We start from the raw sequence: 27838 nt of genomic DNA, 5'->3' as shown, positions 1-27838 counted from the left end.
TCAGAGATTCTCATCAAACCTTCTAAAGTGAATTTGCCCTTTTTCAATGCATTCTCTATGCTCCTATTAAAATGGTTTTTGTAAAAGGTAAATAAATTAAGGCCTTTTTCTGCGTAAAACCTTTCCATGGCACCCCATTGCTTTTGAGTAATTTATAACCACCTGCCTTGGCATGGCATTCTAGCCTAGCAAGTTTATAATCTGGCCCCTATCTTCTCTCCAATCTAACCTCTCACTGGCACCCTTTGTTTCAGAAACCCCAGGTTATCATATAAAACCACGTGAAGTTTGCCATCCTACTTCATGCACCTCAAAAAATGCTTTTTTTTTAAAATTGCATTTACCATCCTTTGCTGGTTTGAAGCTTTTGTGTACCCCAGAAAAGTCATGTTCTTTAATCTTCATTTAATATTGCTGGGTGGGATTTCTTTGAACATTTCCATGGAGATGGATCCACCCAATTGTGGGTGGTACCTTTTGATTAGATGGTTTCCTTGAGTTGTGTCTCCACTCATTCAAGGTGGGGTTGCTTATTGGAGCCCTTTAAGAAGGAAAAGCTTTAGAGCCAACAGAACCAACACAACCAGAGACTTTTGGAGATGCAGAAGGAAGGCATCTCCGGGGAAGCCTTATGAAATGAGGAAAGAAAACTAACATATATTGCCACGTGCCTTCTCAGCTGACAGAGGTGCCCAGAACCCAAAGACCCAAGCTGACACCAGCCACGTGACTTCTCAGCTCACAGAGCTGTTCCAGATGTCATCAGCCTTTCTAGAGTGGAAGCAACCTCTTTTTGGTGCCTTAATTTGGACATTTTCATGGCCTTAGAACTGTAAATTTGCAACTTAATAAATTCCCTTTTTAAAAGCCATTCCATTTCTAGTGTGTTGCATTCTGGCAGTTTACAAATGAATACACATCTCCAATTCTCCATTTGTTATTTTCTATCCCTTTTTTAATCTCAACTCAATCTTGACCTCTTCCAAGAAGATTTCTCTAACTCCCTTCTTTCTGTGCCCAGAAGAGGTTATAAGGTCTTTTTCTTTATTCTGTAGTGTGCTGTAATTTCTTCTTCTTTTTATAATGGTCAGTGTGGTGGCCTTTGTCCTTCACTAGACTGTGAGGTTCTTGACAAAATGGTTTAGAAATTAGTTTTCCTCTATATTCCCAACAATTAGCACAGTGCCTGGCACATGGGAGGTATTCAACATATATTTATCAAATGAATGAAAAAAATGACATAACAAAAAGAAGTATTTGGGTACAGCTCCTAAAGCAGGAATAACTGTGCCTGGCAACCAATTTCCTCCATCAGCCACAGTTGCTACCATAGCACAATGCAGAGCTGTTTACTTTCCCCTAAAAATATAAACTCTCTCCAAAGCTGTGTTTGTGCAGAGGCTGCAATGAAAGAAGCACTTGTTTAAATAGATAAGTCTCTAGCAATTAGCAAACATGGGATAAATCCAAGATCCACTAACTTTCCAGGAGCGTTTGTGTTTGCAGTTAGAAGATATGGAGAAGCTTGTGCAGAATGAAATTCCTTCTTCCCAGAAAAGAAAATACATTATTTAAATAGCAATGCTTCTCATCATCAAGAAGGCAATCTAGAAAATCTGAGTTTGAATTCCATTAAAAAAAAATGGCTCTGTGGGGCTGGGTCAAGAGAATGTAGGAATCCTTTGGATTTCTATTCACTCCTGATAGAAAGACTTAGACTTATGGGAGAAATTTTTTTTTCAGGTAGAGTTGAAGACAAAGGTTCTGGTTGGTGTGCAAGTTCTTCCTGGCATGACAGAGGGGTAAAAAAATACATGCTATTAATCATCCAGTTGCCTTTTGGGGTATGTGTACTTGTGTCCATGGCTGTTGCTGCATGTGTGAAAATGCATATATCTCAACTTTTCTCCTACTGGTTGACTTTACTGGTTGAAAGATTCTATGCCCCTGACTTCCCCATCAAGCTGAAAAACAGGGTCAGACCATCCTTTACTGCCCTGGTCCTCAATTTTTCTCTGTAAAGTAAGGGGATTATATCAAGTGACCTACAAGGACTATTCCAGTTCTAACTCTCTGTGATACTTCTAAAACTTTGCTATTTTAATGATTTGTCTAAACATTAAAGCGCACTAAGGGGAAAATATAGGATAAATTTTGTGATAAAATTAAAACAAAACTTTGGGTTAGAAGTCTTGGATTCAAATTCTGTCTTTACTGTTCGCTTGCTGATTAATCTTAGGAGAATAACTTAAACTGTCTGAGTTACTGTCAACAAAGTAAAGCTCAATGTACCTACTTCAAAGTGTTTTTGTGAAGGTCAGACTTTAGCTTAAAAGCAGTGTCTGGATCTATAGTGCCTGAGTGCCTGAATGAGTGAACAGAGAGGACTTTATAATCAAACACACCTCTATTTTCAGCAGGGATAAATAACAGCCCACAGGTCAAGACAGAAATGTGCCTAATTGACAATAATGCAAACAGACCCCCGAGCTATGCTAAGAAATCACTCCCATCTCAGACAAGCCTCAGTGAAGGGACTTCCCAGCACAGCCATCCTGCAGGTCTTTGCATTGGTGGGAACGGATGTCAGCAGACCTCACTTTTGAAGACAATTCCTCTGGGCCTCTTGGACCTGGCGGCTTCCTGGGCAGTAGGGGAGCAGGGTAAGTAAGTGAAGGAAGGAGTGGGAGAATGTTCGGGAAACAGAAACCACCTGTCAGAAGTTGCATGCAAGAAGGAGGGAAAGGGAGGAGAACATCAATCAAATCGCCAGACGGCGGGCCCCTCATTTGTTCTCATCTGCCACCCTCCAAGAGCCAACAATCTGTCAGGCACCAGCTTTATTTGTAGGTGAGGGTCATTAATTTGAATTAATGGCACTGCACTGCTCTGGGCTTTGTTTTGCTTTGTTTCCCTCCTGTGGACACCACAGACTTCTTTGTTGCCTGGCTCTATGAATAGGGATGCACTGTGAACAAGTGTCCAATTAGCCAGGAAAACAAAATCTGTCTGGAATCCAGGTTCCAACCAGAGGATCTTCCTCTAAAGAATAAAGACCACACACTTTGGCTGTTCCTGTTGAATTCACCCCTTTCAAAAGCATTTTCCTCTGGCCTCATAACCTTACATAATAATCCCTACTCTATTGTAATATTGGTACTTTTCACCTCCACCCACTCTACCCATCCCTAGCTACTCTGGGTACAATGCACACCCCACAGGGACAGAGTGATGACCAAAGATAACATATGGCTTAGTGTCTGGCCCTTTGTAGACCCTCCTCAGGAACAGGTGTGAATCACTCTCCTTCCTCTATGGAAATGTATATTGGTCTAGGTGCATAATAGCAGTTAAGAACAACAGAAGACAAGGCATCAACGAGATCATCAGCAGCACCTCAGCAGTCCTGGGGAGTCAGGCACAGACCTTAGAGATGGAGGAACTCTCTGAGCTTATTAAGTAGGAACACCAAGTCTGCATGGCCCATTTTGTTCACCCCAACATCTCTACATCCTGAGCGTGGCCATAGTTCCTGGGCCTGCTTTTCCTGCTAGTATTTATGAACAAGGCATCCTTTTCATGAGCTGAGAAAGAGGAAAACCAGACAGCTGATTGACAGCAACCGGCTCTCAGGCTAGGCAAGGGGCTCAAGCATCCAGTGCTCATCAAGTTTGTTTTCAAACCCTGGACCATTATTAGGAAATATGGGTTTACAATTACCATCAAGGCTTGGAAGAGATTATAGTGACAGCTTCAATAACTAATGAAGATGGTTTTAGACACTCCATGTTAGTCATCCTGCTCCAGAGAAAGATTGCTCTACTGGTTAATGGCATTTGAACTTCTTGAAAAACCCGGAGGTTGTTGCTGGACATCTTCCATGTATGGAATGGGCTGAGAAGCTGTCCACAGGGAAATAGTTAAAGAGGGGCAGGGCCCTTTAAGGGTCCCTTATTAACACTGTTGGCTCTAGTAAAAGCCAAACTACTAGAAAAACAAGCATGATTTGTCACTTTGATGAATCATAGAAACGTCCCAGACATCTGCAATAGAAAGAGGCCATCATGGGAATCCTGGAACTTCCATAATTCAAGCATGTCCTTGCACAGCAGTCTCTCAATGCCGGTGCTTCTGCAGCAGTGGATGATAGGGTTGCCAACATGAGGAAGCTCATGATGATTTACCGACAAATCTGAGCACCTCCAGATTTTCTCATTCATCTACCACCTTTCCCCACCCCTCCACTTGCCACCTTCCATACCAAACTGCAAAAAGACCAAGAATGGTGGCTTTAGAGCCAATTGGAAGGGAAATATTTGTAGCAGGTGGCACCACCTGTCCTCATCTAGTTTCAGCCAAAACAATCTATTCTGCATCATTCCAAGGTGCAGAGAAATTGCAACCAGTTCAGCATGAACTCAGCCTCAAATAGGTATGTAGAGAGGAAAAGGAAAAGTGTTGCTTCCTTCCATGAGCTAGTTGGGAAAGATGACAATTAATTGTCAGCATATGCTTTACCTGTTCCTCACCTTGTCCCTGAGGTCTAGTGGCAAGTGATCCTCCTTTCAACTCATATGGCCTCCCCTTTGCCAGGTGAGTGTCTTTTGTGTCTGTGCTGCCCTTTGCCCAGGTGTCTGGTTGCAAGAGCCGTCACCTTCATAGCTACTGCTCATACCAAAAACCTCATGAGCAGCATACCTGAAGTAATATACTTCTATGCTGGACAGTCCAATCCACTTTCTTTATGAAAAACCATCCTTTTCTGTCCTCATTATAATGTCCCTGAACTTCTAGCCCTGTTAAAAATTTTGGAACCAAAATCTTCCACCATCCCTGTTCCAAAATTATTTTCCTTCTCTACATCTCTTATTCCATAGCTCACTGAATCACAGTATGTTCTATGTAAGAAGCCCCTAATATTTCAGACTTTCCAGGCCACCAAACAGACCACTTATCAGCACTAATTTGCCTCCTGCTCCAGATTCTATTTCTCACTGGTCCCTTTGGAACCCTCTGCTCTTCAACTAAGAAAGTTAAATGCTTTCTTTCTGTGTAAGAAAGAAACTTGAAGACATGAAAGCTAAATAACCAGAGTCGTTGTTACTGTATTAAGATGACACTAAAATGGATGGGAGCTAAATTGTAGGAGAATTGGTTCTATAATTATCAAAAACCTGTAAGTCCAAACACAATGTTTTTTTCTCCCAAATCCTGCATATGGCTCCCTTGAGTCTATTTGTGAGACACATTAGGCAATATCCTCTAGAAATTCTGGACACATCTACTCATTCTCCAGAGAGGATCAATAACAGCATTAAGTTACTTACATAAGTGCATGCAGATCACATCCCTTAATTTTGATCTTGGGGTCTGTAATGTAGGAATGTGCCTTTTAAAACAGTTAAGTTACTGAAAAGTCTTGACAGTGTTATCTGTCACTCAAGTGACAAGAAAGAGTGTCATGAGCTATATTTGGCACTGACTTGGCCCTTATTAGAGTGTTATGCTCTCAGTTTGGAGATTCTAATTTTCCAGAGGTACAGAGAAATTGGAGAGGGGCCAATAAAGAGCAGTGAAAATGATTAAAGGGGTGGAGAGTGGAAACTAAGGAAAAGATTAAGTGAATGCAGTGATTTATCAAAGGAAGAGGAAAATGAGCATAGATCGAGTAACTTGTAATAAAGAAGACATTATTTTTAGGAAACCAGAGGCTATTGCTCCCTGATACAAAGACACATCATGGAAAGATGGACTTAGATGGCATTTGAGTATTATGTAAACTAGTATAGTATTTGTTAACCATTGAAATCAGGTAATGAGGTTATTAGAATCATCTTTCTGGTGCACTCAAGAAAAAAATATAAGCATTTCCATATATATCAAGATAACGAATGGAGGCCCAGAAAGCCAATTGCCCAAGATCAATCACCTAGCTATCCACCTGGATGAAGAACATGGCACACCCTGGATTGTTTGATTTCTACCGCACCTGCCACACGCAAGGTCCCTACTCCTCAGTCCTTCATTCTGACTGGAAGAAGAGAGCTAGACTATAACCTAGGGAGTGTATAATTGTAAGTCTTTCATTTAGGTCACTGTGAAAAATCAGGAAAGAATTTCTCCCTCAACTATGAATCACAATTGTCTCCAGATTGCTATTTTTTCCTTAGAGCTAAGAAAAACAATAGACCCAAGTTTGCCAACTCCTTGAGAATTTTATTTGGATGACTAGGTAAACAGTGAGGCTCTGAAATTGGTCAGAGAGTGGCTAAGGGGAAGATGGTTTACAAACAGAGGAAATGAGAAGTTTTGGATATGTTGACTTTGATGAGGTCTGTGGGACACCCAGACGGGGCAGTTCATCAAGATCTGATTACAGCAGTTGGAAACTTGGGTAAGTGTCTGACTCAAATTTGAGTATCCTGGTGTATGTGGTATTTGATGTCCAAGAGCAGAGGTAGCTTTTCAGACATTTGAGTAGCATGAGAGAGCCGGGGGCAAAGGAGGAACCCTGTGACTCCTCCTTTGAAAAAGAGGAAATTTGGAATACAGGGAGAAATCTTACAACAAGGTTATTTTATAGAAATAGAAGATATGCTTCCCCAACAATATATAACATTATGAACATTTATGCATCAACTAACATGGAATTTAAATATATATAGCAAGAAAATGTTCTCAGTAAATGGAGGAGGAAACTTCATTGAACCTCTCATAAATGGACAAATCAAGTAGACAAAAAAAATTTGCAATGGTAGAAAGTATTTTAATAATAAAATTAACAGACCTGATTTACTGCATAATCTGTATATATGTATATACATGTAAAGAAAAGAATACATATTTTATTAAATGCCTATTGAACAGTTTTGAAAAGATGATCATAGTTTGACTAAAAGAAAATTTCAACGTATTCCAAAGTGTACAGACCATTTTATGACCTCAATGTGATAAAGTAGATATCAACAACAAAAAGAATAGAAAACAACAAGTAAATGAATACCTATGCTTTTGAGATTGAAAAACACTCTTCTAAATTATTGGCTACAAAATGAAATTAAAATTATATTACAGCCTATTTAGAAAGAATCAATATTGATAACACTGCATCCAAACAATTTGTAAAGAATCATAAGAAATTCACATCATGGAAGTCAAGAGAATGGAGTATTTCAAGAAAGGAATGGCCAATAGTATCAATAGCTTCAAGGAGATCCACTAATGTAAGGACTGAAATATGTTCATTGGATTTGGCAATTAGGTCATTGGCGGCTTTGCTAGAATAATTTCTATACGCCAGAATACCATTAAGCTTTCAATAGAAAGTTGAAAAGTGACTATAGAGATATAAAGCTTAGACCGCTCTTTGGAAATGTTTAGATGAAAATGAGAGAAACAAATCCAAGAGTAACTAGAGTAGAGTTCAGGAACAGCAGAGGTTTGTTTGATTTGCTTATTTGTTGTTTTTTGACTTGGAGAGATGTAAATATGTGCATAGAGTAAGGATATGGGACCAAAAGAAAGAAAATATACTTAAGAAGAGAAAATGGAAAGTGGGAAAATAGGATGTAAATCCAGGCTAAGATGACATGGAGAGGATGGGGTGAGGGCCACAGGTCCCGAGTCCAACCTGAATAACAGAAGAGACATTCCTCCTCTCAGAATGAAAGAAAATCGCTGAAGATAGAAATGGATGTATATAACTTAGGGTGATGTGCAGCAGGTTGTTTTGTCAATGAAATAAAAGACAAGTCCACGGGTTTGAGTTTGACCAGGCAATAAAAACTTAGCCCATAATAATAACTACTAAAATTATTGAGCACTAATTTATAAATATTAACTAATTAATCCTATGAAGAACTTTATAAGGTAAGAATAATTTTTAGTATTATTGCCATTTTCAAAGTCTAGAAAGCTGAAGGACAAAGAAGTTAGTAAAGTAGATCACCTAAGGATATATAAGTGAAGACAAGTTTCAAACCCAGGAAGTCATATTCTTAAATGCTATAGTATATGACATACTCTTGTATTAGGTCCAAATCATTTTATTTAGATGGAGGCTTTAAGCTTGAGCACAAAATATAAGGTTTATAAAAGCAAGCACGGGGCAGGCCACAGTGGCTCGGCAGGCAGAGTTCTCACCTGCCATGATGGAGACCCAGCTTCGATTCCCGGTGCCTGCCCATGCAAAAAATAGCAATCACACCTGATGAAATAAAGTTGGAGTGCATTGCCAATGCTTTCATCGGAGTTCTGTTGTTTCCTTCTACTGCAGCCTATTGATCTCTGCCCGGAGAAGTCACCACAGCCTGGCTCAACACACCATCCCTCTATCAGAGGTAATTTATAAGCCTGTTGAGAGAGACTGTGAAACTGATGAACCCAGCTGGCTGGTGGAGCAGGTCCCATGATTGATTCACTCACCATTCTCCTGCTCAGCCATTTCACCCTGATCAAGCCGCATTGCCTCATTCATCATATTCATCCATCACCCAGTAAATATCATTAATGCTGTAGACCACAGGCACCATCTTTTGTATTTTGTTTTCCATTCACATAGGATCTCTAAAGCACACGGTGGTTTATCTCTGTCCCTCTCTTCCATGCCGACTCATCACAGACACAACTGAGAGAGACCAATTGAGAGACACAGACAGAGTTGGATATCAATGTGATGGGAAGAGAGACTAAGTGGCTAATCTGCAATATTTTTTCAGATGAAATGGGTGGAAAGGGGTCACACACCTGCTAACATCTGCAGCAGAGGCTACAAGCATTATTTAACTTCTGGAATAGCCTTTTAGAAAGTACCATCTCCCCAAAATACAGAGGCATATCTTTTTGATTTCCCTAGATCAGTCTTTATATGTTACTTATAAGCAGCTGTAAAATATGATGTCTGGAAGCTAGTGGAGGTTTTGTGGGGAGAGAACCATGCCTAGTATCACAGAATTGTATAGGAAACTTGTGAAAAGGGAGAATGTAAAGAAAGAAAGCATGATTATTTCTATTATAAATAATAGCAGATTGATGTTTCAGTGTTTTCAGTTCTTAAAGCCTGAAATTATCTCGTATGATATTTACAAACAAAGCAAGGAAATAGTGCTACAGGACTATAGAGAAATTGAGTGGGACCCTTACCCTTCCATCTTCCTGGTGTGCTGACCAGATTCCCCACCCTCACATGCTTTGGGACAGAAAACTCATTCCCTAGGATGATGCCTGCTAATTCATGAGTCCCTCCCAGGAATTTCCTCCAGCCAAAGGGAACTGCCTTCTCTGGATGTGGTGATACAACCAAGGGCATTTCTGAATGACTATTCCAGCTTCTAGAATTCCCTATGGGGTCATATGAGGTCTTTGTGGTGACTGCTTTGCAGTTCAGTTTCTCCCACTGCCTGAACTGCTTTTTACCCTTATATATAGGAGCCCAAGAACTCTCCCCAGTGTACCACCTACTCTCAAATCTCCATCTCAAAGTCTATTTCCCAAAGAATCTGACTCATGACATAGGGAAATGGCATCTGCAGAGTTGAAAGCTGACTAAGATATTAAACGTATTAGCACTAATGGGAACAATACTAGTAATTGGCTGTCCTCTAAATCAAAGTAAGAAAATATAAGAGCTCTGTTTAAAATGGAACAAGAACGGTTTAGACAAGAGAATACAAGTCAAACGTGATATGATTTGTTGTTAACTGTTGCAAACACTCCTCACTGAGCTTTTAGATTGTCTAAAAGGAGGACCATTGGTTCTCTTTCTCCTTGTTTTTTTACATGGGCAGGCACCGGGAATCGAACCCGGGTCTCTGGCATGGCAGGTGAGAACTCTGCTTGCTGAGCACGTGGCCTGCCCTCCTTATTTTTAGCAGGTGTTAGAAATGGCTCTGGTATCTACCTAGGTCTAAATGTGCCTAGAGAGTAAACATAGAAAAAAAGAGAAAAAAATAGAGGAAGGAGAGGAAATTTTAGGATAGAGACTAAAATAAAGGGGGGTAGTAGGAAAGCAATATGGCAGCTCCTCAAAAAGTTAAACCTAGAATTATCATACGATCTAGCAATTCCACTTCTAGTATATACCAAGAGAAAGTGGAAACCATCTCAGACACTTGTTTACCAATGTTTATAGCACAACAGCCAAAATGTGGAAACAACTCAAGTGCCCATCAACAAATAAGTGGAAAAGCAAAACATGGTACATATACACAATGGAATATTATTAGATTATAAGAAACAAGGAAGTTATGCAATAGGCTGCAACATGGAAGAAACTTGAAAACATGTGCAATGAAATAAGCAAGGTATAAAAGGACAAATATCATATGATATTACTTATATGAGGAAACTAGAAATAGCAAATTCACAGAGACAGAAAGTAGATTAGAGGAAACTGAGAGATGGGGGAGAGGAGAAGGAGAAGTGTTTTCATTCAGAAAAAAAATTTTAATCCAAATTTCAGGATTATGGTGTTAATATAAAGATATTCATATGAAGTTAAACATTAGAACAAAAATATGAACCTTCCTAAAAATAGCCACCCCTCTGATGTGAGATCATCATGAAACACCATACTCCTGGCTTCCATGGCTATGGCCTCGGGGTATGGAGGCCCTGGGGGTACCTCTGTAATTTGGTGGTACATTTGTTTGAAAGCACATGGCTACGAGTATCACAAGCAGCCGAGTTATGGCCTCTGAATGTTTTGGAGCCATTTGGTTTTGCCCCCAAATGCACTGTATAAAATAATTTATACAGGGCAGTGTCATGCTTGGCCCTGGTATGAGCCACATTGAACTACTCTGTAGTTACTAGCTCATTCATCCATGTGAAATGTTTGCCACCCCTTTTTAGTTGACCTTTGACAGTCCTCTCTAAATATTGGATTCTAAGTCTTTTGAAGCATATGCCATATTGATCCAATTCTTCTGATCAGCTCAATGTTATAAGAAGTAAAAGAAAGTGCTAGAAAACATATTTAACCTCCTCCAGAGAAGGTGGTAACTTTGATAGTAATCAAAGAGGTAAGAATGGAGGAGGAAGGATAAATCAGTTCACACTCTAAAAAAAAAAAAAAACTACAAGGACGCCAAGTGTTCTAGTTTGCTCTCTGCCAGAATGTGATATACCAGAAATGGAACGGCTTTTAAAAGAGGAATCTATTAAGTTGCACGTTTACAGTTCTAAGGCCGTGAAGATGTCTAAATTAAAGCAAGTCTATAGAAATGTCCAATCTAAGGCATCCAGGGAAAGATACCTTGGCTCAAGAAGGCTGATGACATTCAAGGTTTCTCTCTCAACTAGAAAGGCACATGGTGGCGAGCATGGTGGTGTCTGCTAGCTTTCTCTCCAGGCTTCTTGTTTCATGAAGCTCCCTCAGGGGCGTTTTTCTTCTTCATCTCTAAAGGTCTCAGGCTGCGTGAGCTCTGAAGCTTTTTTCAAATGGTTCCTTCTTAAAGGGCTCCAGTAAGCAACCCCACCTTGAATGGGTAGAGACACATCTCCATGGGAACAATCAAAAAGCTCCCAGCCAGCAATACTGAATGAGGATTAAAGGACATGGCTTTTCTGGGGTCCACCACAGATTCAAATCGGCACACCGAGGCAGCAGAGATGACCAAAATGAGTGGATTTCTGGTCAACATATGTGAATGCAAGCACAAACACATCATTTCTATGTCTCCTTACACAATCCAGATTACCAAGAGTTTGCTCATCCTGAACAGGTATCAGGAGATGGCGATGATTCTGCAAAAGAATGTCACAATTCTTTCTTTCCATTTTCCAGCAGTTCTCAGGAGTTAAGACTGTTTGGGCAAATGAGAAAACTAGCTTTCCCTATTCAGTCCTCATGCAGGATTTATTTTGGTGTCTTCCCAGTCACTCTCTTCATCTTACTTGAACTAGAGTAGATTCTAGAGGTTGAACATGGATTAAGAAATTGCTTCTCATGGGTTTAATATAAAATTGGACCACCCGCATTCCAAATTCTGCTAGTGAAAACTCTGGTCCTTTGTGCTGCTTAATCCTCAATATTTATGAAAATCATGTGCATGATATTCTCCATTATTACAGGTTAAGTTTAAGGTGTTATTTAGAAGAGAATTCATTCTATTTCCAAATACATTTTCCTTCTCAATTTAATTTCAAAACTGCAAAGCCTGACAGGCAACCCACCACAGTCTGTGAACAGTGCAGGATGTTAGATCTAGGATAATTACACTGAAAATTACAAAATTCTGTCCATCACCCCCTTTCCTCAGCGGTGTCTTAGTCTCCTCACCATCCTGGTCATAAAATGCTCAGCCGAGTTAAGGATTGCTTACTGAAAATATAAGATCATTGATCATGAATATTCTAAGGCAGCAAAATCTCTCTGGGGAAAATCCCTACATGGAGTCTTCACTTTGCCTCCACTGTACCTCAGTTTCACCAAATGTCAGATGGACATAATATGAAAAGTGGGTAAACTGAATAAGGTAGAATATTCCCTGAACACTTAGACACTTTGTTCAGAGGAAAACATTCTATTGTTAAAAATGCAAAGCGTTACCAATATAATCATTATTTTTTATTGAAACATGAATTCCCTGACCTACCCCAGCCTTTTCTTGGGATTTCTTAAAACTTCATTTCTTACACAGATGTTCCAGCTGCCTTCTGTAGAGGAGGAAAATGTATGTTTCTAGGAGGGAATTAGAGAGGATATTGGCAAGGGGCATGCAGCCCAGCTCAGCTAATATATCAAAGGGAGGAGAGAGAAAGAGCAACGGATCAGGTGAATGCATTATGACATCACAGATTCCACGCTGAGTTGGGCTCAGCATGGAATCTGAGCAAAGAAGCAACCAGCACCCACATTGTGCCCTAGAGGAAGTTAGCAGGGGGCCTGGCGGCCAGAATGCATCAAGGGTGCATTTAATCAAGGACAAAAAAGAAGGATTTCAAAACCAGCTCCTGACTTCTGCATCTGAGATGGACCCAACAAGAATACGGCTTTGTTCCTCTGAAGAGGAGAGCTGCTCTGAAATATCTCCAAAGACAGCAGGGCTAGGATAACTCGAGTCATTTCCTTGCACTGGGGAAGAGCTTGCAGGTATCAGGCCAGAAGCAACAACTTGCTAATGGAGTGAAACTGTCTGCATTGTATGGTGGCCATCGGGAAATCGTTTCTGAGCTGCTTCGGCTTCTTTGAGAAGTGTGGTAGCCCCTGTCCCCCAGACCATAACTGAATTCATTTTGCTGTCCCAGATCTCCACACTAGCACAGCTCAGTCACCAGAGCCACACACCTGATTATATCCTTTCATGCACTGCTGCTGGTGATGTGTCTGCTAAATGGAACAGCTAACTCAATAAACTCCCCTTCGTTATCAATATTTTTTCCTCAAATCATTCTGTTGGCCAGGATTTTTATCTCTAATTATGGCTGCATTCCCTTTGTTATTAGAATCACTGTTATTAGTGTTAGTCATACGGCTAATAATACTCTGTCTCACGGCAGAAAGCATCACAGTTATCAAACTGCTGAAAAGCCATCTTATCGCAATGTCCCTGTGTCTGCAAACATCAAATCCTGGCAGGAAACCATGAAAAGAACAGAGAAAGGTGATTGTGTAACTCGTCACCATTTGGGCTTAATTTGTCAGGAGCCATCCGATACTGAGAACGCCTGGATGCAGAGCAGTGCCACAGGGCTGGAGAGGGTTTACGACTTGCTCTGAAAACTCTGGCTGGCTCTCCCTCCCCACACACTCCCCAAACAGGGAAGCCAGGGTGTTCAGCAGGTAAGAAGGAAATGGCGGGATGCAGCTCTCCAAGGCCAAACTGCAGTCAGGTATCACGTCTCAGACAAAGGTGAAAAGGGAAGAGCAATTACTTTTTTAAAAAGCCTTTCAGAAAACACCAGACTTGACTTCATCTCCAGAGCTCTAGAAGAAGTTTAGGGTGAAAACAATTGTCTTGTATCACAGGAGCTTTATGAAAAGATGACAGGCCTCTTCCACTCCAAGCACTGGAGTCAAACTAAACTTTCAGACAGTTCACGTTGTAGCCTCACCACCCAGAGCCACTGGGAGATGGAATGGGCGTGAGGGAGGGAGGAGGGCGGGAGGGGAGGGAGTTGGGGAGGGAAGGGTGGGGGTGGGGGAGCAGTGGTGCTGGCAGAAACTCTATTTTGCAGAAAATACGTAGAAACCGACTTTGGGCTGCTGGCTATGGTGAGCCTAGGGGTGGGGAGAGAGACTCACTTCATTAGCCCTAATTGCCACTTGAATAACTTCCCTGTCTCCCTGTCAGCCTTTATTCCTCAGGAAGTTGTCAGTCCAAGTCTTCAATGGGCAGATTTGTTATCAGGGAGCAGTTTACAGCCCCTGGGCTGGGCATTAATTAAAACCGTTTTGTGTGGTGCCTTATTCATTAGCACGCTGCTTCTTAATCACTGCCTCTTCAGCCACCAGGACAATCTATAAATCTCCTCAAATATGAAATAATGAAGTGGAATGTTTCAATTCACTCCAGCGTAATGTCAGGATAACGCGGGGGTAGACGGGGCGGCTGGGCAGCCTTCTCGCTGTCCGAGGCCTTCCCTCCTGGTTAGAAGGCGGTGGAGACGCGGGCGCTCCGGAAAACTGGCTCAGCCACCGGGTGGAAGCCCAAGCTCCTGGCAGCCCTCCGCAGACCCTCCACTGTCCCTGGGCAGCCGGAGTGGGGCGGCAGGGGAGGCCCGAGCAGGCACGTGGGTAGCCACTGCAGCGCTTAGGTCTCCTGCAGGGGGGCTTTCGCCTCCATCCTCAAATGGACTCTTCTTCCAAAGGACTCCAGAAGCTGGCAGGGAGCGAAGCGTCCCACTCCCCACTTGAGATGCTCGCGTCTGCTGCAGTACTGACTCGCGGGAAGGGATCCGGGGGCCAGGAAAGGATCTCCTTCAGTTCTCCCACCCCAGAGGACTGCACTCCATTCCTCAGGGCAGGACCCTAATCGCACCGTAGAGTCACCTGTGGAGCGGGTGAGACGCTGCAGCCGTCAGCACCACCTGCATGGATGGCGACTATTAAAGCTCCTTAGTTAATTCCAACCTGACCCCGTGAGAACCTCATCCTCCAACTGATAAGGATCACCGAAGTGCAAGTTAAACGCCAATTCCCAGGCTCCCGCCCTTGAGATGTTGATTGATTGGTCAGGGGTGTAGGGCCGCAAAAGGGGTATTCCTGTCAAGTTCCCCAAAAGATCCTTGTGATAAGGCAGACTTAAAAACTGGGGAGCTAAGGAAAAATACTGCATGATTCCAGGTATATGATGTATCGAGAATAGGAAATTCATAGAGACAGAAGGTAGTTTAGAGGTTACCAGGGGCTGGGGAGAAGAGGAATGGGGAATTTTGCTTAATGGATACAGAGTTTCTGTTTGGGGTGATGAAAATGTTCTGGAAGGTTACACAGTGTTGTCAGCGTACTTAATGACACTGTACCGTGTGCTTAAAAATGGTGAAAAGATTTTATGTTATGCATATTTTATCACAATAAAAAATGTAAAAGAAAAAAAAATATATATATATGCACACTCTGACTCAGTTGGGTTTATCCCAGGAAAACAAAAGTAATTTAACATTTAAATGTATATCAGAATAATCAGTGTAATTCATCACATAAAGGAAATTAAAATATTTACTGTTTTTAATGAATGTAAAAAACAGAAAGAAAACCATGAGCTGTCTCTAAAAAGGATGTCTTTTGCTATCGTCCCCTCCCCTAAGTCAATGATTCTCAACACTTTGCCCCACTGCACTACACTTGATGGATGTCATTTGTTTATGTGACTGACAAATCTGTCAGCTGCAATAAATATAATCAGCTGCACAATTGTGTAATTTTCTACATGCTACTTATCAATTCCCTCCTTCCGTCATTCACTGATTTTAGCACTCAGTGGCACTGGTGGCTTGCAGAGAATGGGTCCCTGGGTTCTGCCCATTCCCCCCAATCCCCCAATCTCGGGGATGGTCCTGGGACCAGAACCTAGAAACCCAGCCTCCCTTAGGTGAAATCAATGCCATCCTTCAGATCAGAGCCACAGTGCTGACTAGAATCAGCCAGACACTGCCCTGGGAGAACCACATTCACACATCTGTTCTCTCTAGGAGTTTTCTCTCCAGGAAGGAAGCACCTGGCTTTATATTTCTAACTAGAAACAACCCAAAACCAGACACAGTGGGAGTGGTCAGGAGGATCTGAAGAGGAAAACAGCTGAATCACTACAGCCATTGCCATCTATGCTGCTGAGCCCATGTCTTGGCTACAGACGTCCTGACATCATCTGGAAAGGGAGCAGCTCTGCATCTCCACAACCAGGTATGGCCCACCCTCCTCCTCCTGCCAGGCCCTCCCCTCTAAGACGGATGAGGGAGACGAAGTCCCAAGACTTAGCATGGTACTTCCTGCATCATAGGCAGCAATGGGCAGTGGAGGGTCCATTAAAGGAACTTGTCTTGGTTGACTTTTCTTGCTCTAGAACTATGTCATGAAGCTGAGTAGTGTGAGATCAAAGAGGAAACAAAACCAGGAACTGTGGCTTCATCATTTTGGATCCAAATGCTCTTCTAGCCAGAAAAATGCCAAGATTTTGCTCTATAGCATTGCTGCTTGCAAAAAGGAAGCCCTTAGTTCACCCTACACACTCTAGCTTCACTTTTTCTTGTTTTCTTTTTACTATATAGTACTTCTCATCTGCTGAACTACTCTCACATTTACTCATTATGTTTATTTTATGTTATCTAGTTCCCCCTGTGAGAAGTTAAGCACCACCAGGGCAAGGCTCATTGCTAGTTTTGTTTACTGATGTAACCCAATAAAATCTGACAGTGCCGGGAACGTAGTGAGACTCAGTAAATATTACACGAATGAATGGCAAGCTTGGAGGAGATTAAAACGATGAGGATGTATTTGATCCATCTCCTGTCTTCCCCCTCAGTACAAAAGAAGCACATGGAGTTTTCAAGATTCTGGGTATCCAGAAGTCTTTGCACCATCATCATCAATTGATAAATAAACCAAGCAATTACAAGGTCAGCCAGCTGACCTCGGCTCTGTTGGCATCTGTGGTGAGGAAAGAGCATTCTGGCACTTCCATTCCATGTTGGAGCAAGCAGATCCCCCTGATGAAATATTGGTTGTTCCTGCTTAACCAGGTGACAAATAACAGTCTTAGTAAATTATAACTGATAGAATATTGCAGAGACTCCAGTGTCAATTTTAATACTTTAAAATAATTTATTAACATGCTGTCATGCTGTTTTCTCTATCTATTATTTCTCACATTCTCACGTTATGCTGTGAGCAAAGAAGGAGATTTTGACAAGGTGAGTAAAGGTGGAAGTGAAGCTGGTTTAATGGATACAATGAGTGACATCAGAATAAACCGAATCCAGAAAGAGAAGGCTCCATGCTCTATGTCATGCAGATAGTTCCAAAAATTTCTGAATACTCATGAACCTCTATTCTGTCTGCTTTCTAGAAGATGCCAGATGATCATGTCTTCTCTGAAGGCTTCCTAACCCTCTTTCTTCTTTAAAAACTACTTATTCTATTGACCACTTGTGTACCAGCACTTACTTCCTTCACAGCAACCCTTGGCATAGTTACATATAGCCACTCAGTTAATTTCGGTTACATGAAAGGATGGATTCACTTATTTGTTTACAAGACTGTTTTCCCCATTCATCTACCACTCTTAAGTGCAGAGACCAGGGCCGAGAAGGGCTTGAGGGCCTGGAGAACTCATCCATGGCTGGTGGACATCTGTTAAACTAATTGCACTTAAGAAGACAGTTTGCTTTTGGCAGTGTACATTCAAGCATAGGAATATTTAATTTTTTTTTTTTTTTTTTTTTGTATGGCAGGCTCCGGAAATCGAACTCTGGCATGGCAAGAATTCTGCCTGCTGAGCCACCATTGCACCACCCCAAGCACAGGAACTTAAAACTCATAATTAAAGTTATTTAGAAAAAATGGGAGTGGGGCAGCTGTCCTTGCATTTTCCCTGACCCGCCCAACCCAAGGCAAGCTTTCTAGTTACTTCCATCCCAGGGATGAGCCTGACAGGGACCAGGATCCCATAGATATTTAGGTCACAACTGTGGAATGGGTGTGAACCCCAACTGATTGTCTCTCCTGGAGTCTAGGAAAGAGGAGGTGGTAAGGCACAGTGGTTTAGGGATACAGATTGCCTGGGCTCATGCCCCAGTCTCTCCACTTCTTGACTGGGTGGGATGTGTGACTTGAGCAGGTTTTATAACTCTCTGGATCTCAGTCTCCCTAGGTATGAAATGGGAAATAATAAAAGCACATCCCTCCTAGGGTTGTTTTGAGAATGATGTGAGCTCATGCATAGAAAGGGCTCAGCGAGTGCTTGGCATACACAAGTCTCAACCCTTACAAGCACCCATTTGGAGCCAGATGGACCCAGTCAGCAGTGCAGCAGCTCTACCTGAGGGCTTGGATGAAGTAATTCAGGCTCCACATTTTTATTATTAATACATTTTTATTAATTATATTAATATATCAATTAACTAATTATCAATAATATATGTAGATGAAAGCCAGCTTAAAGAGTATATTTTTTCTTCCCATTTGACCCAAACCTCCAGCTGCTTCTCCCTCACTGCCACTTTATGTTTGCATTCTGGGTCCTGAGGCTATCAAAGTGTAGCCATACAGGTGACCCATATTTCTGTTAATTATCAGGCTCAATTGTCTTGGGCTCTTTCTTTCCACTGGATAGTGAACATTTCCTGGTTCCAAAATGCAGCAGACTACAAGCAGAATTTGGGTAAAAATCTTTTGCAAAAAAAATAAAACAGACAAAATAAACTTATCGTGACATACGGGAAAGATGCAGAGACAGGGACAGAGATGGAGCATGAAGCAGAAAGACAGAGGGGGGAGCAGAAGGCGAGAACAACTCCATGGAGCAATGAGCTTGGCTCCAATTTATTGAGAGACGGCAGACTCGAGGGGTTGCTGCTTGAATACAGGTGTAAATGGTATCACCGTGAGCACAAAGCAAGCTGCCTGCTCACAAACCTATTAGCTGGTAAACAGCAATGTTCCATAATTCCAGCTATTAAAAACAGCTTAAAGAGAAATCAAATCTCATTTAGCAGGGATTGCAGGGGTCTTCTTGGACTATTTTAAAGTTCCATATTCATCTAAGGAAATGGGCTCTAATTCTCCAATGTTGGCTTTCTTGGAGGCAATGCCATTTCCAAGCTTATTAAGCATCCATTTAAAGGGACAACAAGGTTTTGTGAATGCTCCTCCCCAGACAGTTGCAAGCCTATGAATGATTTTCTGAGTCAAGGGACGCCACAGGGACAGGTGGAACATTTCCTGGAATTTGCATATGAAACAAGGTTGTCTTTGCTTTGCTTCCAATGAAAAGGAAGTGATCCATAATTAGAGGGAGGGTCCCTACCTATACTCAGTTCATGAGGTCAGGTTTATACACTGCCACAAAAGCAAGAGGTCTTACCATCACTTGAGTTTATAAGGCAGTTTCCTGGGCCAGTGTTACATCATTTTCAAGGCATTGGCCCTATCCTCTCACAGATCCCCATGGACTCTCAGAAACCAGGTTCTTCTACAAACTATCAATCACATTTGTGTATTAAAGTTTCAGAATTCCAAAAACATCAGATAACACTTGCTTAACTGATTCTCAATATATGTCTGTTCAACAGTAAAAGGCAATAAACCAAAAGATGCCATTACAAGTCAATCATAGGCATAGCTTCACATTTTCCTTCCAGCAGTCCCAAAAGCAGTTTTCTTCCTGCCTCCACCTCGACATTTTTGTAGTCTTGGGCTTCTCAGAATAACTCTCCTGAGCACACATGAGCAGACTTTAGCCTAATCACTCTCTGCAACTACTGGTGAGGGCCCTATTTCCATTTTGTATTTTTCTGAATCAGAAACCAGGCTATTCTGTAGGATCTTTTCAGAAATATTGCCATTTGAATTCTTCTGTAAGTAGTGTCCACACTCCCCAGCCACATGAGAACTGCAATGTAGATTGCACCCTGCAAAGGCCACAGGTCATTCTCTGAGCATGCAAGAGATTCACATATCCAAGCAAAAGCAGCCCCAGGTCCCCCTTAATTACCATGCACTTCCTGTGCACCTCCTTTTACAACTGATTGCAGATATATCTATGCCTCAGTAATGTCTTTCCACTTTATAATCAGGCAACTACCACTTACTCTGATAACCTGAGGCACTCCAGATATGATTTTGCCTGCAGAACGCTAATCTGGCATTTGGTCTCTTTTTGGAGGATAGGCAGATTACCATACGTTTTAAGGCAGAAAGCTGACTAGAACAACATACTAAGAAGATGAGGATTTCTTCAGCCCATCTCACTTTGCCATGGTGAGAGGTAGAGAATAGCTCTGGATACTTGCTACTGAAAATTCCCATTCCCAAATGCTACCATGGAGGAGAATACTGCATACATTGGCCTCAAATCTCCAAGCTTCTCATCTTCAGCTTCACCCAAAATGTGAAGGAGTTCACCTGCTCTAAGGGATCTATTTTCATGACAGAAATCATTATTTCATAATGTTATCATTTGCACAGCTCTTTGTGATTTAAAAGTTTCCCCCACCTATAGTCTTATGTAATAAGATTCATTTGGGAGTTTTATAAGAGAGGACAAATAAAGAGAGGCAGAAGACCTACCCCAAATCATGAGAGGAAGCATGTGCTTTAGGATTTAACTGATTCCATATACTAAGAGTGGTGCCATAATGAAGAGACAGCATGGAGTGATGGGCACAGGCCTAGCAGGAGCCAGAGACCTGGGTTGTAGCCTTAGTTTCACACCTCTAATTCACCTTGGATGTGAAATCTAAATTCCCTAGGGCAGTGGTTCTTAACTTGGCTGTGAATTGGAATCACGTGGGGTGGGAGCTTTGACAAAAGGAAAGCCTGGGTCCCACACCCAGAATCCTGATGCCATTGGTCTGGGAAATGGTGTAAATATCAGGAGTTTTAAAGCTCTCCTAAGCAATGCCCACTTGAATACATGACTGAGAAGCTATTGCTCCAGCCTCAATTTCTTCACCTGTGAAAGAAGAGTGATAATATGTGTCCTCTAAAGTTTTAATCTCATTAGGAAAATACATGAATGGGCTGGGTGGGAAGATATTGTGCAAGGAAATGACCTCACATGGAAAATAGTATGTTATGTACATCATAAGAAGATTGAGAGGTTTCAAAGCCATTCCAGATTGGCCCCCAAAATGGTGTTCTCTCTTAGTAAACTTGCTAGCAGGGATCTTTGAAGGCATTTTATGCTGTTCCAACATCAATTAAGAGGGTGTCTTTGAATAGAAAATTTCCTCTAAGTTTCTAAGTAGGGTCAGACTTTAGCATAAAGAAGACCAATCCCCAGACAATGGATACCATGTGAACCCAACTCTTTCCATATTATATATGTCTTGATTCACTCTGTTTACTCCCCCTCTGTTTGGGGTATGGCAGTGGGCATCAGGTGCAGTGGTGGGTCAGGCGCAGTGGTTGGCACCAGTTGTGTTTGTGGCACCAGATGCAGTGGTGGTTGAGAACATGCCATGGCCATCACAGAGCCTACAGCCTTGTTAATGCTACCAATAAGCAACACTGACATCAAGCACTGGCCAACAAATATGCAGGGGGACCTAGAAGGGAGGAGAGGCTTAATTCCCCAAAGGATGATGGCTGCATAGGCTTCATTTGGTCAGAATCTTGAAGGAAGAGGGTATGAAGTAGACTGATGTGTTCAGGGACCAGTTAGTTCAGCAGGGGGTGGAGAGGAAGTGAACAGAGGGGAGAGAACATTGCCTGCTTTGCTAAGCCATCTGGACTCAATAGTGTAGGCAAAAGAGAGTTAGAGCAGGTTTTTGAGCAAGGGAGTGGCATGGTTAGTTTTGTCTTTAGCAACTAGTTCAACGAGGAGATTAGAAGGACTATCAAAGGCAGAAAGACCAGATATGCACAAGGGAGAGCTGATACAGGACTGAACCCAGGTGTTGGCAGTGAAGATGAACATATTAGTTTCCCAGGGCTGCTGTAACAAAGTATCACACACAAGGTGACTTAAAACATCAGAAATTTATTCTGTCGCAGTTTTGGAGTCTAGACAGTTCAAAATGAAGGTGTCAACAGGGCTGTGCTCACTCTGAAAGCTATAGGGGAGAATCCTGCCTTGCTTCTCTAGTTTCTAGTGTTTACTGGCAAACCTTGGTGTCGTTCAGCTTGTGGATGTTGTGGATGAATCACTCTAATCTCTGTGTCCCTCTTTACATGGACTTCTTTCCATGTATGTCCATCTCTGTATCTTGTGTCTTCTTATTAGGTCATGCTGGATTATGGACCCACCCTACTCTACTATGACCTAACTTAACTGACTACATCTGCAATGACCTTATTTCCAAAGGTCACGTTCTGTGGTACTGAGGGTAGGACTGCAACATGCCATTTTTGGGAGATGCAATTCAACCCATCCAATGAAAAAGGGGGATCAGACCCCAGAGACGACCTTGAACATTATATGGGTTTGTCAGTGATGATGAGAGAAGAAGAGGAGGGAAGTGGGTTATTACAACAGCCACAGTTTCCATTGCCTCATGCAGGCCTACACCTACTACAAGTCCACACCCAGCCTGGTGATGAGTTTGCACTTACTTAAGTCCCATTTGCTTAGCTACCACAGCTTCCTAAACTTTGAGATCTACACAAGTTGGTAATCACTTGAAAATTTTCAATTAAATGTACAAAAAGAAAAAAACAAGTAAATCTATTCTTGCTGTTGACTGCTCTATTGATTAAAATGAATGTCTGTGCAGGGACCACTGAACCATGAAAAGCAATCTGTCTTAGATGGGTAACAGATCGTTAGGAAATCATTGGGTTGGAGGAAAGAGTCATGAAAAAAATTTGCACAGATCCACGTGTGGGGGTGTCGGTGTGTCTATCTGTAGCTACATAGCCGTGCATAGCTCTGTGCATTTCTATATATAGGGGACATATGCCACATACTTCAATCAGCAATCATGAGCCAAAGGCACAGGCAGGGTTCCTGACAGAGTGGTGCCATCCGTGGGAGCAGACTCTAAGCGAGACTGCGGGGGGCATGTAGTGGGGACAGGGGCTCGAGGGGCTATTCAGATAATAAATACGTCTCCCAAGCAACCCCAGTCTGACATGTCTGTTTCACAGAAACTACAAAATTGTGCTTCAAGACCATTCCCTGGGAAATTTGGAAAAACAAGTGGCATTAACATGTATGCCTCTAATTTCATCAAAATGTTAGCTTGTGAGAGCAACTTCACACACAAGAAAACTTTTGCTTAAATAAGGAGAAAAAGAGATGAGAAAGAACTCTCTCTCTCAGCGACTGCTCTCCACCCCTCAATAAAGTTATCTGCTGCCAAACTATGAGGTATACCCTAGAATCTGAGTGGGAACCCACCACTCCTTAGAAGAACCTGAAATGAAGTGTTTGCCCCCTGCAAAGTCCTCAGGAAGAGGATAAGTATGTGAGTAAACTAGGGAGTGAAGGTCTTTCATTGAGGCAGACAAACAGAAGTAAAGGGGACAAAGCTGCCCTTCCTTTCTAGGACAGCTTACTCTGTCACACGGTCATTAGCAAAATTACTCAGATTAGTGCTAACACTTCCCCAGTGGCCTTTCATTAACAGAAAAGTCTGTCTTCAGGAATTTCATCTCTGCTGTCTGTCCATGTCCTGCCACAACCTCATCCCTTCCTCCTGGGCTCTGGCTGTCTCTGTCTCTCTGTCTCTTCTGCATTGCCACCAAAATAGGACACCTGGTTTCAGAACACTATTTTGGTTCATTCATTTCCTGGGCCAAGTGTATCTTCACCAGTGCCTTCAGTGAGATCATCCTAGAGTACAGGAAGGAGGCAAAAGGTAGGAAAGTGTTTCATTTTCATAGATGATTGCCTCTTGTTCAGGAAGAGCACCCCTCTGTCTTCCAGGTCAAGTTCAAGGAATGAAGACTCATTAGGGAAGGCTCTCTGAGTAAACTTCACCTTGTAACACAATGCAATTCATGACTGCTACTCAGTAACTCAGTGGCATTGAGTACATCACTTAAACACTCTGGGTTCAATTTTTTATTGGTAAAAAAGGGAATTAATTGCTATGATGATTCCTGTCAATAGCCCTTGCAAATTAATTCACCCCTTGATGAAGGTGAACATTTTTTGAAAATCTGGAAGCATCTTTGATCCTTTGATGCTCTTTAGCAACTGAGGGATGTGAGCTGGGTCTTTTCCCACCTCCTCAGTGGATTGTGGTAGGGCTTACGTGGCTTAATACATATAAAATTCTTAGACGCGGGCTTGCTACAAGGTAAATACTGCCAGTTATTTTCTTTGCTCAGATTTGGAAGGATAATGATAGCAACTAAATTTTCTCACAGAGTATGAAATATCACACAGGCACCTATATCATTAAATCCTCAGGAATAGAGGACAGACCTGGAGAAAGTGGAGGAAAGGAGCTTCTTTAAAAATTATTGGAAAGAAACATGAGCAATATCCCAAATGAAATTGGAGAAGAGGACTGCATGACCCTCTAACCCTCCCTTACAGCCAGGCTTACACATGCATCCTATTTCCTATCGGGTCGCTGATGTTAGGGCTGCAAAGATGAATATGACATGACAACCCCGTCATGGATCAGCAGAGTAAACAGGGAAACACCACAGGTGAGAACAATGCCCCATAGGGATTAGAAACTCACTAAATAGTTAATGAGCAAAAGAATGGATTTGTGAATGAATCAATGAATGAATGAGGACCATCAAAATAATGAATATAAATTATTTACTTAAGAAACACTGTTCAGAAAAAGTCTGCTAAAATGGAAGTTGATTACTCTGTGAGTTCACATAACCTTTCATTTCAATGAGGAAAAGTTATTTAATAATCACTAGTACTAGGCACATACAGGGTACAATAAATACACAACATTTCTGAATGCACCCAGAATATTCTACGTCCCAGAAAGTTTTAATGCATCTCAGTTTTAATTGCAAGCAATTTAATCCGTTTGTTTCTTTCTTGCCTTTTTTTTTTTTTTTTGGTCAATTTTGGGTTTTTAATACATAAAATTTGATTTTAAAAATATTGACCTCTAGTAATTAGGTTCCTAGAAAGTATAATAAAACTTAAAAAGTCTGTGAAAACAGATTAAATGATACATACATAAAGGGTTAATTGGCTGTCTCTTTTAATATTTCTTTCCCAATCAAGACGTTCCATTCTCCAGCTTAAATAGCTGTCAATAGCACCTGCAAATTGATTTATCACTTTGATGAGGTTAAAGATTTTCTGAAACAGTTTTTGAATCCTTGCTGGTGTTACTTAGCATCTGAAACATGTGAGCATTTTTCTCCAGTATTTTCATCTTAGAATTTTAGCATCTGCATAAATTTATAGAATAACTCTCCTTTTCCCTAAATAAATATGGAATATGCAATAAAGTCGCTTATCGTGTGCTCAGTTTGGGCAAAGTTTTATCATGATGAAGCTCAATGAAATTCCCAAATTGCTCTGATGCAGAAGAATACCTTCATATTCCATTTGTGGAGAAGTGGCTCTACTCCAAAAATAAACTTACATCAACCTCAGTGCAAAAAACAGCAGAGTCCTTCCTTGCAAAAGCAGAGGAGTCACCCTCAAATACAGAGGTTTTGGATGTGTAAGGCAGCCTGGCTGGGTGGTCATTGATGCTTCTTGCCACACTGAAATTCTGTGGAAAGACTAAAACATAAGGGACATGATTCGAGATATTGTGGGAGAGGGGAGCTTGGCAGGTTGCAGAAGGAGCTATTCCCTCAACTTTACGAATATCTTTCCAGTCCTTTAGCTTGTATGTGTGTGTTTGCACGCATGTGCACATGTGTGTGTGCTGATCCCAGATGCAGAGAATGAAGTTAATTATAAATCTTATTTATTGGCACATTTTGGTTAAAACAGGGTTCTTTGTGTGCCTGTTCATCACTCTCATTTCCCTCCCACCCACAAGCAAACATTTGTCTTTGGTATAGATGAATAGATGATACATAAATAGATGAAAGAGAGAGAGACACAGATAGATGATAGATGTTATATAGATGGATAGAAAGATAATAGAGAGGTAGATGCAGAGATACATGGACAGAGATGCATATATATATATATATATGTATGTATGTATGTATACAGACATCCAAATAGATAAAAATAAATATGTATTATATATTTATATTATACACGTGCAAGCACACATGCACACACCTCATACATCCCTTTATTTATATAAGTTCTTGTAAAACATGCTATTTGATTTGTTGACACATATTTTGCTTTATACATCTTGTATTGTGCTATATACCCATTCAGTTTCTCCCTACATTCAACTGTGCAGTTTTAAGATCTAGCCATGCTGTGCTGGGCAGATGCGTTCTGTTGCTTCTAAATGTGTCCTTGTAATTCACAGTGGGATTCCATCATGTTTTATTTATCCTTTCCTCCTGTGACACACATTCAGGCCACCTCCAATTCTCCACTAGAATAAATAGTGCCATGGTGGATATTCTTGTATGTGTCTCCATATTGGTCTGGAAACATTTTTCTGGGACATTTGCCCAGGTACTGCTGAATCTCAGGGTATATGTATAGTTAACTTAAGCAAGTACTGCCAGATGGCTCTCAAAATGGCGGCCTCAGCCTATGCCCCTCCACAAGCACTCCTGTATCAACACTCAAATATTTCTCAGCTTATTGCATTATGTTTACATTTTAATTTCTTTAATTTCAAATGATTTGGGGCATCTCTTTGTATGTTTTGGTCATTTTTGTTTCATCTTATGCAAGTTTCCTATTTATATCCTCTGTCCATTTTTCCATTGGAGTTCTTCTCTTTTTCTTGATGATTTGCAAAAGCATCTAGGAATTGTTAGTTTTTCTTCAGACATATAGTCTCCCAATCTGTTACTGTCAACTTCAATGATGTCTTAGGTTGAGTCAATACCCTTAATTTTAATACTATCAAAGTTTGCCTCAATGATTTGTACTTTTGCCACAAAGATATTCTTTAATGATGCTTTCTACTAACTTTATAACTTTACCTTTCAGATTTAAGTCCTTCATAAACCTGTTGACCATCTTTTTATATAGTTTCAGCTAGTGATCAGTTTTAATTTTCTTCAGCTATAGTAAGCCAGTTTTCCCAGCCACATTTATTAAATAGCTCCTTCCTGATTGCTTTTTAGTTCCACTTAAAAAAAAAGTATTAAATTTGGCCTTATCTCTATCTCCATTTTGCTCCCCTGCTGTATTTGTCTGTTCTTACTCCAATGTCCAATGTCCACATATTTTAATTACTCTCACTTTGTGTTATATTTTAATATACACTAGAACAATATTCCCTCTATTACAAAGTCAACTTACCTATAGGTGAATCTTTTTTAGTCTTTCACATAAATTTTATAAGTTTATTTGAGCTATTTTTAAACATCTAACAAGCACATTGAAGATGCATTGAATTTACAGATTAACTTGGGAATATTAATATTAAGAGTATGGACTGTTTCACCATATATTTGAAATATTTTTAAATGTCCATTAATAGATTTTTATATTATTCCATAAAAACCTAGTACATTCTTTGCTAAATTAAGAATGTTGTTGTTTTTGGCTGGGTAGTATCATGGATTTTAAAAATATTTTAGTTGTCTACTGCTGGTATACATGAATGCATTAAGTTTCAAAGTTAATATCATATCTGAAAACTTTGC

At 41.1% G+C, this 27838-nt stretch overlaps 2 long non-coding RNA genes across 3 annotated transcripts in view; one reads left to right on the top strand and one right to left on the bottom strand.

The window, feature by feature from the left end:
- LOC143643148 (uncharacterized) overlaps positions 1 to 12756 on the bottom strand; it is a 67015-nt gene extending 54259 nt beyond the window's left edge. Inside the window, exon 1 of the long non-coding RNA XR_013156152.1 lies at positions 12597 to 12756. This is a non-coding gene — a long non-coding RNA (uncharacterized LOC143643148). The remainder of the gene's footprint in view (positions 1 to 12596) is intronic.
- Positions 12757 to 12804: 48 nt separating this feature from the next.
- On the top strand, positions 12805 to 17979 carry LOC143643147 (uncharacterized). Of its 2 annotated transcripts, XR_013156151.1 has the most exons (4): positions 12805 to 13093; positions 16135 to 16345; positions 16965 to 17181; positions 17893 to 17979. It is a non-coding gene; the product is annotated as an uncharacterized LOC143643147 (long non-coding RNA). The 2 variants fall into 2 exon arrangements; XR_013156150.1 differs by lacking the exon at positions 17893 to 17979 and having other exon boundaries at positions 16965 to 17211.
- The last annotated feature ends 9859 nt before the right edge of the window (positions 17980 to 27838 follow it).

Source organism: Tamandua tetradactyla, chromosome 8 (assembly GCF_023851605.1).
Source record: "Tamandua tetradactyla isolate mTamTet1 chromosome 8, mTamTet1.pri, whole genome shotgun sequence".
NCBI classification, from domain to species: Eukaryota; Metazoa; Chordata; class Mammalia; order Pilosa; family Myrmecophagidae; genus Tamandua; species Tamandua tetradactyla.
This window is presented reverse-complemented; position numbering and strand designations above follow the sequence as displayed.